Source organism: Parasteatoda tepidariorum, chromosome 8 (genome assembly GCF_043381705.1).
Source record: "Parasteatoda tepidariorum isolate YZ-2023 chromosome 8, CAS_Ptep_4.0, whole genome shotgun sequence".
Lineage (NCBI taxonomy): Eukaryota > Metazoa > Arthropoda > Arachnida > Araneae > Theridiidae > Parasteatoda > Parasteatoda tepidariorum.
The window spans coordinates 8,560,584-8,573,411 of NC_092211.1; the positions used below are offsets into that span (position 1 = coordinate 8,560,584).

Here is a 12,828-nt window from a genome sequence, read left to right on the forward strand (position 1 = left end):
TTAAGTTTCTATACAAAATGAAAATGTTTTGGAGTCAATATATTTTCCTTTTTTTTTTGTTATTTTTGGATATAAAACATATTTGTCAAACATTAATGAACGTAGAACAAGTATTGCATTGCTTTATATTTTTTGAAACGACTCATAATAATTTTAAAGAGTAAAACATTGTTTTAGTTCAATATTTTTACTTCTATTTAAATCATGTCATAAGGCATTTTTAGCACAATTTTCGCATTTTAAGGGCATTTTTTGCAGTTCATAAGGGCATTTTTTGCACTTTTTAAGGGCATTAATTGAGATTTTTTAGGTCATCAAAATCCGGGCTCTAATGATAAGAAATTTTATATTTTAATAAAAATATGACTGCGAGTGAGGATTTTGTTACAAATTCAGATATTCGGAGCACCATGAAATTGGGTGAGGGGGAGGAGATTCCATTTCAAAAATTAGAGTTTTCGACTGCCTAAATTCATGACTTTCCATGATTTCTTTTGTTTTATTTAGTCAAAATGGTGGCATTTCATGACAAATTTTGTTCAATATCAAAATTCATTACGTTCCATGATTTCTCATGACTTACGCAGGGGACGCAGATACCCTGCATATAATATTTCCGCCTTATGTTCAGATATGTAGGGTAGACACAGCTTTTATTTATTTTTTTCTCAGACCCTTGTTTATTTAATAAGTCCGACAAAATGAATTTATGGGTCATTGCCAACAAACTTTGTCCGTCACAACGCCCCTTCATTTATTATTCTCTTTAACTGATAAAACAGAGTGCTTACTTTGAATAGTAAAAGTCATGTGACGTAAACGTATCTCGGCGCCCAATCTTAACCTCTGTAAATTAAGAGATAACATTTCGTCGCCAGTGGATGCTGTCAAAAAAGTAACGCGGAGTTTTATCTTCATTCATTCATAACTTATTTCTTTCATTTGTTTCTGTGTAATTATTTTAATTTCATCCTGGCGTCCATAATTATTTTAGTATGTTGTTCTGTGGTTCTTTTACCTTTGGCAATATTGTTTGGCTTGATTTATTTTCTGTCGACGGAACTGCCGAGCTTCAAGGTTTTACGTAATACATTTGTAAGGGACATAAGGTAAGTAAATGTAAATTTCATTCATTATTCTATAAGTTTTGAATTTGAAAGAATTAACATATTTGTAACAACCACAACCCTTTAATAATTCCGGAAATATATAGTTTGACATATACTAAGTCGTAGCCAAAGCTGTATACAGGTTTTACGAGCCCCCAGTCAAAATCAGTCTTTCTTAAAACACAGATGTGAAATTTTCTAAAATATCTGGAAAAGCTTCTTTTATCGTCTGTTCATAGAAACGTGCATTTTTATATATGTTAAACACGCAACTTTCCTATTGCTTTATTAGTTGTTATCATGAAGGACAGGGGTTTGATCTCCTGTGGCAGCTTGAAGCCTTTTGATCGATAGTATGCCAGCTTGTCTGGAAGCAGAGTTGACCACATTGCCACAATCATGCCGTTGGTCATGAAATCGTTGACCCTTAACCCGGCACGATCCCATAAGGCGCACAACGAGCTGTTGCGGAATGCTTTACTGTTATTGCATCATTAGGGCTTATTTTTTGTTTATAACTAAATGTTAATTGGCTTAAATTATTATTTTAATTGTGCAACAAATTTTATTTAACAAAAATTTAAAATTTTATTTAACAAAAATTTTAAAATATTTCAAATATACTTCTTAAAAAAATTATCTGATAAATTCATTTTTTGTATTTAACATTGCATTGACCATTACAGTTAAAATGTTTTAACAGTTTTCCGAACAATTTTCTCTGTCTCCACTCAACACCTCCTAGAATAAGGAAAGCCTCAGCACGGATCAATTTAGTAGTCCGAAGTGACGAAGTTAACTGCGCAGTTGATGAAAAATAAGAAAGATGTCATTACGTTCGGGGTACTAAGCTGCGCAGTGGTTAAAAATGCGAAATATGTCATTACGTTTGGACTACTAAAGGATATTTATGGTAACCCGTGCAGAGGCCTACTCTTTTCTAGGAGGTGTTGCTCCCCACTCCCCTGGCTCTGGTTCTGTAGCTGATGCATTGAGCATAACTTTTAAGGAAAACTCCATAGAATTTGTTAAACTCGTTGCCATCTGCATTTCAGCATAGAAAAAAGGGGTTCCGAACGTGCTGGCATTCTTGCGATATTTCAAATTTTCTCATAGCACCCCAATTATTTAATATTTTTATGCATTGCAATATTAATTATAAATAATGAGTGTTTCATGTCTGCAAATAAGTGAAACAAAAACTGCAAAAGTTATAGGTGAGAATATAAATAAACCGTCAATCTTTGGTCTTTGCGGTGTCTAACTTAGTAGAAGTTGATATTTTTTGTACTGAACAAACAAAACAAGACAGACGGGTATTTTTTCGCTTTAAAAATTAGTTACTGAGAACACTTGTTTAAAAACTGGTTTTAAAGATTTGAGGGTATGTTAATAATTTTTGGCAATTTAAAAATGTTGACACTGGCATCACTGACGTTATTATAAACCATTGTTCACCAGTTGGGTAAACCATTGTAAACAACCTTATAACCATTGCAGTTTTTGTTGTTGTTACTCATGCCTTTTGCCAATATCAGCAAGCCTGCTTGAAACCAAGCTAGTCTTTAAGACAGAAGCTGCGCTTCTTGTTTTTTAGTGGCGCCATCTATGAGCCAGAATATTGCTTTAGCACACACATATCACAGTATTACAGGGAAGGCCCATTCAGGTCAAAATTACATCCACAGATTGTAATTTTGACCTGAACCAGAGAACGATCAATCACCGATAAATTTCAATCTCCGCTAGTGTTTCCAGAGGCATTGATTTGTTATGAGAACTTAAAGGACTTTGTGACCCCGACAGATTTATCATGCACCAGTCACCTTTTAATACATGGGGATTCTTCTCCCTGCTGGATTCGAACTCACGAATAGTTAATTTGAAGTTCTGTTATTCGAACGAAAAAGAACATGTTTAGCAAGATTTTTTGTTGGCTATGATTTAAGAACAAATTTAATTCTCTCATTATTAATAAAACATTTGATCCGATTATAGACATTTAAAAAAAAAATTATCTGACCTCTACTGAGAAAATAAAAGTACAACACAAGTAGAATAAGAAATGCGCAGAAAAAAGAATGCTGAGGTTTGATAATTTTTAGTTGTCCAGTGTAACATTAAATACTTTTAGTTTTCGAGTTGATAAAACTATCGCTCTATTTTCTCAAGAAACTGAATTAGCTTTTTTGTTCGCTCTTATACAGATTTGAAATTCCAATTATAGAAACTTTTAAATTCATATAAATACGTCATAAATATATTTTATTTTATTTCATAACTTTCGTTGAACAGACGACCCAATTTTTTGGACTTACGACAACTAATGTACAACTCCGTAGCCTTGCAATTTTGAACCCAATCTAGAAGACAAGGGAACTCTTCTATCAAGTATTGGGAGAAATTTTAGCCTTCGTGGAAGACTTTTTGCTGGAACTAACCCGCATTCGCTTTACATGGAGAGGAAAACCACGAAAATATCCCACGGTTAGCCTGGTGGCAAAGGGACTCTAACCCATGATTCGTCAACCACTTAGGATATTATCAGTCACTATCACGTCAGCGCTGTGGTCTGTGCAAGCCGGATGCAAAATTCGTATAGACTAGCTATCGCTGGGATTCGATCCTGGTTCACCTCATTGGATGGCAAACGCTCTATCCCCTGAGCTCTTCACGGCTCGTCATAAAAATATAATCAACATAATAAATAAATGCACTTTTTGTCTGTTCTAGCATTCTCACCTAAGTAATTTGTCATCATCATAGTAATGACCACTGCGTAAAATATATTTATAAACATTAAAAAATGATTAAATTTTCATTAAATTTTCACAATTTTATAATCGTGTTACCGCTATGAAAGCTGTCAGAAATTTTCAAACGAAAATATAATTTTAAGATGATAAGAAAAAGGTGGTCGAAACCTTTATGAGACGTTCGCCAATTCAATCTAGGATTTTTTTTTTTTTTCAGATGCGTTTTGGATAGGATTAGAAGTTAAAATTATTTATAGTGATTATTACAGGAAAAATGAATTATTTTCATGATTACTATTTATCTTCTGAAACAATACTTGATAATATTCAAACTGTCTCAAAATTATCATTCCAATAACACATAATATTGATCCGCTGAATCATGATGCCACCCAAATTTTCTTTATTATAAATAAAATACTTTTATTAATATTTTAGAAGCTTAAATTATATTATAATATCTAACAGTATTTATTTCTCATACAATTACAACTTATAATAAATTACAACTTATAATAACTAAATTGTGACCAGAAAATTATAGCCGCATTTTAAATGTTTTATTTAATAATTAGGAGGCATCACCCCCCTGCTCACGCCGATCGCCAAATCCCATAGATTCATTCTAGATCTTTATCTATTAAATTTTAATGTTGACACTTTTCTTTTTTGGCATTATTTTCAATCTCTCAAAAAATAATAAGAGGTAAGAAATATATAATGAAAGAATTGAAATCTTTGTGAAAGAAACTTCGTGAAAGAGTTTAAAATGTGTTACCGAAGAGATCTGATACTTGAAGGGCTTGGCTTATTCGAAACAGAACGAAAAGAACAGTTCCTAACGTAAACAAAAGCCACTCCCCAACAACTAATTAGGAGCGAGACCATTGTATTCAATTTCTTTAAGTTAAGTGAGTATTCCAAAGAAGCTATAAGCAAATGTTACTTTATTTTATATTTTATTTTATAACTTGTGTTGAACAGATCCAATTCTGAATTTGCAGCTATCAATGCTCAACTCCCTACCTTTGTAATTTCTATCCCAAACCAGAAGACAAGAGATTTCCTGGATCAGGAAAATAGTCTTTGTGGACGACTTTTTGATGGAACTAACCCGCATTTGCGTTACATGGTGAGGAAAACCTCCCACAATTAGCCAGACAGCAAGGGGACGCTAACCCATGATCCGTCTATCATGCGAGCCAGGTGCAGAATCCATATCGACTGGTCATTGCTGGGATTTGAACTTGGGTTGAACCTTACTAGGAGGCCAGTGTTTGGCCACCATCTCTCTAAGAGTTACTTTAGTCCAGAATTTTAAAATATAGTGAAAAAAATATATAAAAACGTGGAATTTTCTCTATATATTAAACAAATCATTGGGCAGCCAACGCCAGTTTGGGTGTTCAATTTAAAGTTGTATTTTGTCTTGCTGCGCAAAAACTATAAGACTTGGAAACTTAAGATTACTAAAATGAGTAGAAAAATGTGCATGGAGAAAGATAGAAAAAAAATTAATATTTGCTGATTAGTTCGAGAATTATTAACTATTAAACGTGATGTAAAAAATACTCTGCCGGACACAGGAATACAACCATAGAGTCAAAATTTGCTATGATGAAAGGGCTATATTTATTCATAAACTTAACACAGTTCTTTTCTTCGAAATTCCAATTTGTTCAAGAATTATTGCAATTTAAATGCTTTTTTCACGAATTCTTTTTCACTTTTCTTAGCTCTTTTTAACTAAAATAGATTTACAAATTTGAAATTATGAAAGGATATAGAAGAGTATACGACGGAATTGAAAAAAAAAATTAACAGTCAACAATTAGTTCGTGATTTATTAACTGCTAAACTTGTAAGGAAAAAGTGCCATGTTTATTCCATCTGTAGCCACCTGAAATGCAACTACGTGGTAAAAGTTTGACAAGTTGTAAGAGCTATTTTTATTTGTGAATTCAACGCAAATTATGTTTCAAAGTTCCGATTTTTTTTCTCGAAAGATGTTGTAAATTTAAATGCTTTTACGTGTTTTTATTTTAAATATTGACTATTTATCCACTGCTGTCAAAAATTTGTGTTTCCCTCTCGAGATCTTTATTTACTCGCGCGTGAGTAAATGTCAATCAAAAATTGGAAAAGAGGGAGAGAGAGAGGGGGGGGAGAGAGAGCAATAACAAGATTATATGTTGCCAGATATACAGTGATTACTTTTCGAATTCAGGTAATCGTCTATTTCGTTACAATTAACACATTGACAAAATGTTCTTACCTAAAGCTACAGTAATAGTGTTGTTTGGAAACAAAATGTTTTGTGATTTTGTTCACAATATTTACGTTTTAGAAAAATAAATAAACAAGGATGAATGAGAAGCAAATTACGGGGTGTGGTAAACGTAGAATCCTAGTTTCCTTCTTCTTTTATACGTAAAAAAAATGTGCAGTTTACTTCCTTATGCTCTGTTAATTAATTAAAACTGAATTCAAACTTTGAAATGCATTTTTTATATTTCTTATTTATGAATATTACAAGTGAAAAAGGGGTTCTAAGCAGCTTTCCTTATCGGTAATTGATGCAGATCTGTTTAAATTAATACCTATTTAAATACTTCAATTGCCATTAATAAGAATAAGGTTTTAATAATTTCTCGGGATCTACCATAGCCTGCTTGCTTAGGGCTTTATATGTCCCGAAATTGTTTTTTTTTGCTCCCAAGTGTTAGATTTTCCCGATACATTTAATTCTAGGCTTGTTAGGAACTGGGTCTAATTTTTACTTAATATACTATCAAGTAATTGTTCTGTTTAAAAAAGAAACAAATGGATAATTCCTATACTAAACAATGCATGGAAAAGAAAAAAAATACCAGAATATCCAGAGCTCGCTCTAAGCATAAGCCACCTCGCCAAATGCGATAAAATTGTAAATTAGGCGAATAAAATTGTGTTTAGGCGAAATTATTGGCGAGTGATTTTTTCCACAGGAAAGAAAAGTACATGTTTAATTCGAACCTCAAAAGTACGTCAAAATTATTTTTTCTAAACAAATCAGGTTTTTTTTTATTCGATTACAGTAATTTTCGGTAAATGCTCCGCATAACGAATTAGAATTGGGTCTAAATATTATAAGTCTGAAACAAACTGCTATGGAAGTTTTTTATGAGAAATTTTTTTTTTAAGATATGCATTTGGGGCAGACTTTCAAAAACTCGCGAATATTTTTTATTTGGCTAATTTACATACTAATAATTTGAAATCCTTAGCGCGGGCCGTAAATATAATAGATTCACTGTGCTTCTGCCTCTGCCAATTAGCTGGGCAATTTTTATGGAAGGACTCTGGTAATGAATTTGGTAAAATTAACAATAAAATATGGTTTTGTAATGTATGATAAAATTTGTAGACATGGTAAAGTTTGGTAATTTTGTTTTAGAATATGAAATAAAAACCATTTATTCGGTTTAAATTTGATTTTCAGTTCTGTATTTTTACTAAATTTGTGTTCATAAGAACTATAATTTCGAAAACTAAAATTTGGTGTTATTCGTTACCATTTGAACGGAAAAGTTACCAAATCAATGGTTTTAAAACCGTATATTTTAAATTTTTATTATTATCAATATTATGTTTATTTATTTATTTATTTTTTAAGCCAGAAATGTTATAACTAAACAGTACAGTAATTTTTCCAGATTTTTTTTCCGTGTGTCATTATTATTACAGTATTTGAACAACCAGGCCAATTTTAGGTTTCCGACTACTAATGTTCAACTCCGTAGCCCAGTAATATTGAACCCAATCCAGAAAACGAGGGAGCTCCTGGATCAAGTATTGAGACAAATTTGCCTTCGTGGAGGACTTTTTGATGGAAGTAACCAGCAATTGCGTTACATGGAGAGGAAAATTACGAAAGCCTCCCATGGTTAGCCTGACGACAAGGTGCCTCTAGCCCATGATCCGTCTACCACTGAGGATATTTTTACGTCATCACTGTGGTCGGTGCAAGCCGGATGCGAAATGCGTATCGACCAGCCATCGCTGAGATTTGCTCTATCCCCTGAGCCACCACGACTCACCGTGTGTCATTTCATAACCGTCGTTGAGCAGCCGACCCATTTTCTTTTGGGTTTACGATTACTAATGCTCAACTCCATAGCTTCGTCATTTTGAACCCAATTCAGAAGACAAGGGAACTTCTGGATCAAGTATTGAGACAAATTTGCCTTCGTGGAGGACTAACCCGCATTTGCGTTACATGGAGGGGAAGACCACCAGAACCTCTGATGGTCAGCCTAACGGCAAAAAGACTCAAACCCATGATCCGTCTACCACTGAGGATATTTCACGTCAGCACTGTGGTCAGTGCAAGCTGGATGCGGAATTCGAATCGACCAGCCATCTCTGCGATTCGAACCCGGTTCAACTCTTTGAGAGGAGTACGCTTTATCCCCTGAGCCATCGCAGCTCTCCGTTTGTCATTGGACAAAATTTTTACTAAGAATTAATTATAAAAAAATTAATTTTTATCAGATATTAAAGTTTAAATCCGCCCACCTTTTGAGAAACTGCCTAAATGAATAATAAGAGATTTGAATCGAAATGTCAGATGATTTCTGAGTTGTTATTTTGCAGAAAATAAAATCCCAAAAATTATTCTGCTTACATTAAAGAGACAGAAAAAAAATCGATAGTCAACAGAAACACAGAAGATTTACCTCGCTTTAACAAATTAAACATTTCGCTAACATCTCTTAATTATATTTCGTAACCTTGAAAGTCGCGACGGAGGTGGCGATCGCCACCGCCGTCTAGATTATGCACTGATTAAAGGATATCGTTTTTTATGTATTTCCTTATTAAAATTATTTCGAATTTGACAATCGAATTGATGCATAATAAAACCAGAAAAATGTTTCTGGAAAATATGCCACTAGAAGAACAAATTCCTAAATAAATCAATTTTAACTGTATTTTATTTTTTTTTCCAATCATTTTAAAATACATAAATGCGTTTTAAAATGTAGAACTCAGTTATCCTACAGATTATCTGGCAGTTTAACTTGTATGATTCGTGAAGTGCCAAGTCTTCTTTCTCTAATTCCCTAATTAATCTGCAAATTATCTACATAATTGGACCAATACCTAATAAACACCCGTACCTAATAGCAAAAGAATAAGATCTTAGAATAATAAGAATTTAGGATAGTACAGATCATGTAACGTATGCAACGGGGACTGTTTTTTTCCATTAATTTATTACATAAATTTCTTAAAACATGATAAAAAAATTGTTAGTTTTATTCAAATAGAAAAAGCTTGTTTCATAAGAAGCGAATATTCATCGTTAATGTAACTTAAATATCAATAGAATTTTGAATTAGCTGCTGTTAACGTTGTTGGTCCCAATAGAAAAGTACCCTTTTATATTTAAAAAGTAAAAAATAAAATTCAAATAATAAAAAAAAAAATTCGAAAAGGGTAATAGAAAAAGATCTTAGTTAATTATCATTACCATTATTTGACATGAAAATATTTCGTTTGTGTACTTCTTTTTCTATTCAACCGCTGTTGAACAGCCGACGCAATTTTGGGTGAAGGACTACTTAATGTCTTCATCTCCGTAGCCTTGTGATTTTGAATCCAACCCAGAAGACAAGGAAACTACTGGATCAAGTATTGGGAGAAATTAAGCCTTCGTGAAGGACTTTTTGACGGAACTAACCGCGTTTGTGTTACATGGAGAGGAAAGCCATGAAAACATCCCACTATTAACTCTAATTTATCTAATTTATGATCGTGTACCACTGAAGATATTTTACTTCAGCACTGGATTCGGTGCGAGCCGGGTGCGGAATGCTCTGTTGTCCCCACTGCTCTGTTTTGTATAATTTTCCTTACCCACCACGTTTATATAATTGCACTGAATGCGTAGAGCGTTCACCACATGTTTTTGAATCATAAAAGAAATGCCATATCTATGCCGACTTGTGATAAAATTTGACGCCAACTTAAAATATTTTTTTTAGATATCCCAAGAGAAGATAACAAACTTTTATTGTTCTTTGTAAAAGATAATAGCTTTTTTAATCTATTTTGAAGTTTCTTAATATGGATAAGCATATCAATATGCTTATTGTTAAGTGTTGCTATATAAATTTTCGTTACTGTATTATCAGTTTTTCCCCACTGGCATATTTATGACAAATGTATTGTACCCATATTTAAGTTTTAACTCTTAATATTCAGTTTTTTCCCGTGACGTAATAAGATATCGACTCATCGTAAAGTCAACTAATTGTCACACATTAAGGGATCGCCTTTTTGCCGCGAGGGCTAAACACATCACTCAAAGAGCCGATTTGCGCACATCACAGTCACATTCATTACTTTCCAGAAATTTTGATTGGTATATTTAAAATTACGTCATCAGGTGTTTTTGATATGTAAATAACAAAACAGCGTTTTCGATAAGAAAGCCGGTCCATTATATCTATAAAAACCGCCAATATATATTTTTAGAATATATTTTCTAGTCAAGGATAAAGTGAAAAAAAAATGTGAACTTTACATGAGTCATTAATTAATATTTAAGAGGAAGCCATTCTGCGGGAGAAACTTTTCATCGCAAATTCTGTATCACGGCCATTTTATTATTTTTTATAACCGTCTTTGAACAGTGGAACCAATTTTGGGTTTACGACAACTAATGTTCAACTCCGTAGCCTTGTCATTTTGAACCCAATCCAGAAGATATGGAAACTCCTGGAACAGTACCCCCAGAGATATGATTTGTTATGGGAACATGGAGGTCTTTGTGACTCGACAGATTTAACGTGCATCAGTTACCATTTACAACTTCGGCCTGCGTGGATTGCACCTATGACCTCTTGGACATGGGCCCTGTGCCCTAACAACCAGGTTATTCCGGCCAGTATCATATCCATTGTGGCGTAACTACTATTACAATTATAAACATCAATTTCCCTAGTATATAAGACATGCTAACTCGATATAACCTTGAAGTATTTGGGGGTCGGCACGGTCAAAAGATTCTACCCTACATCGGTGACTTTTCGGACGTGTGAGTTTAAGTTGTAAGTTTATTTCTTTCGAATACATTATTTTTCGAATCCAGATAATCATTCATTTCCAAACGTTTATCAAATTAAAGTAATGTTTTTACATGATAATTATATTTTTTTATAAACAAAATATTTTTTTTAAAATTAAAAACATTAATTGGTCAACGGAGGTTCCTGGTAACAAAAATTTTTAAAAAATCTCTTATGGTAAAATGAAAGCAGTAAGTCACCGATTTGATGATTATTTTATTCAGGACAAAAATAAAAATGTGTCTGCTCTCGAATAGTTCCGAATAGCAGAAATGGTTGTGCACAGACATATCCATTTCTGCTATTTGGCGTATTTTTATCACTTAAAACTGAGTTATTTATAGACTAAACTTTAAAAAATGCATCTATTTTTAAATGAATAGAACATTTAATAATCATCATAAAATAATTTATTCTGGAAAAGTTGTAGTTCCTGCTTTTTCTCAATGCTGTCGTAGTGGGTTTTCGTAACATTAAAAGTCGTTGGATGATATTGGAAATGCAAGCAATCGTTTATACATTACGAGCAGATTTTTTTTAATCGTATGAAATTGTGTAAAGGATCAATAGCTAAAATGATCAACAGTTATAAGTGTGACACCAACATTATCCCAACTATAGGAAGAGTCTGAAATTCAAAACAATGTATTCCGTCCCCTTCCCTGATATTTTGTTGTAAAATATTTGGATTCTTATGACTTAAGTAAGTTTCAATTAAACAAAAACAAAAAACTAATCCCAAAAACCTAAAATGCTAAACAAAAAAATTATAAATTTTATTATATATAACAAATAGTTTAATAAGATTTAAATTGTAAGACATAAAAATTTTCACCATTTTAAACTACGGACATTTCAATGATAAAACACGAAAGTTGTAGAAAACAAATCTCTGAGTCATAAAATTCCGGAAATTTCCTACTTTGTGTTTTTTATTACTTAAGTTGAACCAGTTTAATTATTCAACCAGTTTCGTTCAAATTTTGTATTTTGCCATTTAAATTTATGTAGTTTAAAATTATGTAAAACTTAGTATGTCTTACTTATAAAAAATGTGATTATCATTAAATAAAATAATGAAAAATAATAAATTTTTTTTTCTTAGAAACTATCGTCGGGAAAAGTAGTTTCACAAGTGAGTTAAAGCATTTTTTCGAATTCCGCAATTAGTTTTAGAGACATGGCTAAAATTGTAAAAGAATGAAATTAACATTAAAGGGCTGAAACTTTCGACTGACTAAATCGTTCGAATTGCAGATTGGCTTCTAGCCAGATTTTGTTGTCCAAAAACTCAAAATTCGTTCATTCAGAGAAAGTACGTTTTTTTGTGTCTGATCCTGTAGCTTAATTTATTGTTAACACCTATTAATTAACATGTTTGAGGTTAAGCTTTCCATAAAGAATGACTTTTCGTAAATGCAAATACGATCATTAGAACTAAAGTCAATATATTTTTTATACTCACTATTACTTAAGTTTATTAAGCTTTTTTTGCTCACAATGCGACTGTACGATACGAGTTCACTTTCCATATTTTGAGATCAAAAACTCAAATCCGTTGTCAGAAGATTGTTTTTGTATCTGATTCCGTATAATTTAATGATAATCTTCTTATTATATAAAACGCTAATACGTACGTATGCATGTATGTATGTATCAATAAAACCGATGATATTTCTTTTCTCGCGCTGGCAACAGTTTAATGAAATAATTGATTGGATTCGGCGCGCAAGAGCACGTAGTGAGCAACCAGATAACAATAACCAGAGTGAGCATTATCAGGTTGTTCAATTCAGATTCATGCACTAAAAACATGACAATATTTAATTTAAACTCAATTAGGAATTA

At 32.5% G+C, this 12,828-nt stretch overlaps 1 protein-coding gene across 1 annotated transcript in view; it reads left to right on the forward strand.

The window, feature by feature from the left end:
• The first annotated feature begins 666 nt into the window (after window positions 1–666).
• The window catches only part of LOC107439700 (long-chain fatty acid transport protein 4), a 26,837-nt gene continuing 14,675 nt past the window's right edge, over window positions 667–12,828 (forward strand). Inside the window, exon 1 of the mRNA XM_016052378.4 lies at window positions 667–1,109. The gene's annotated coding sequence lies outside the window, so the exon portion shown is untranslated. The remainder of the gene's footprint in view (window positions 1,110–12,828) is intronic.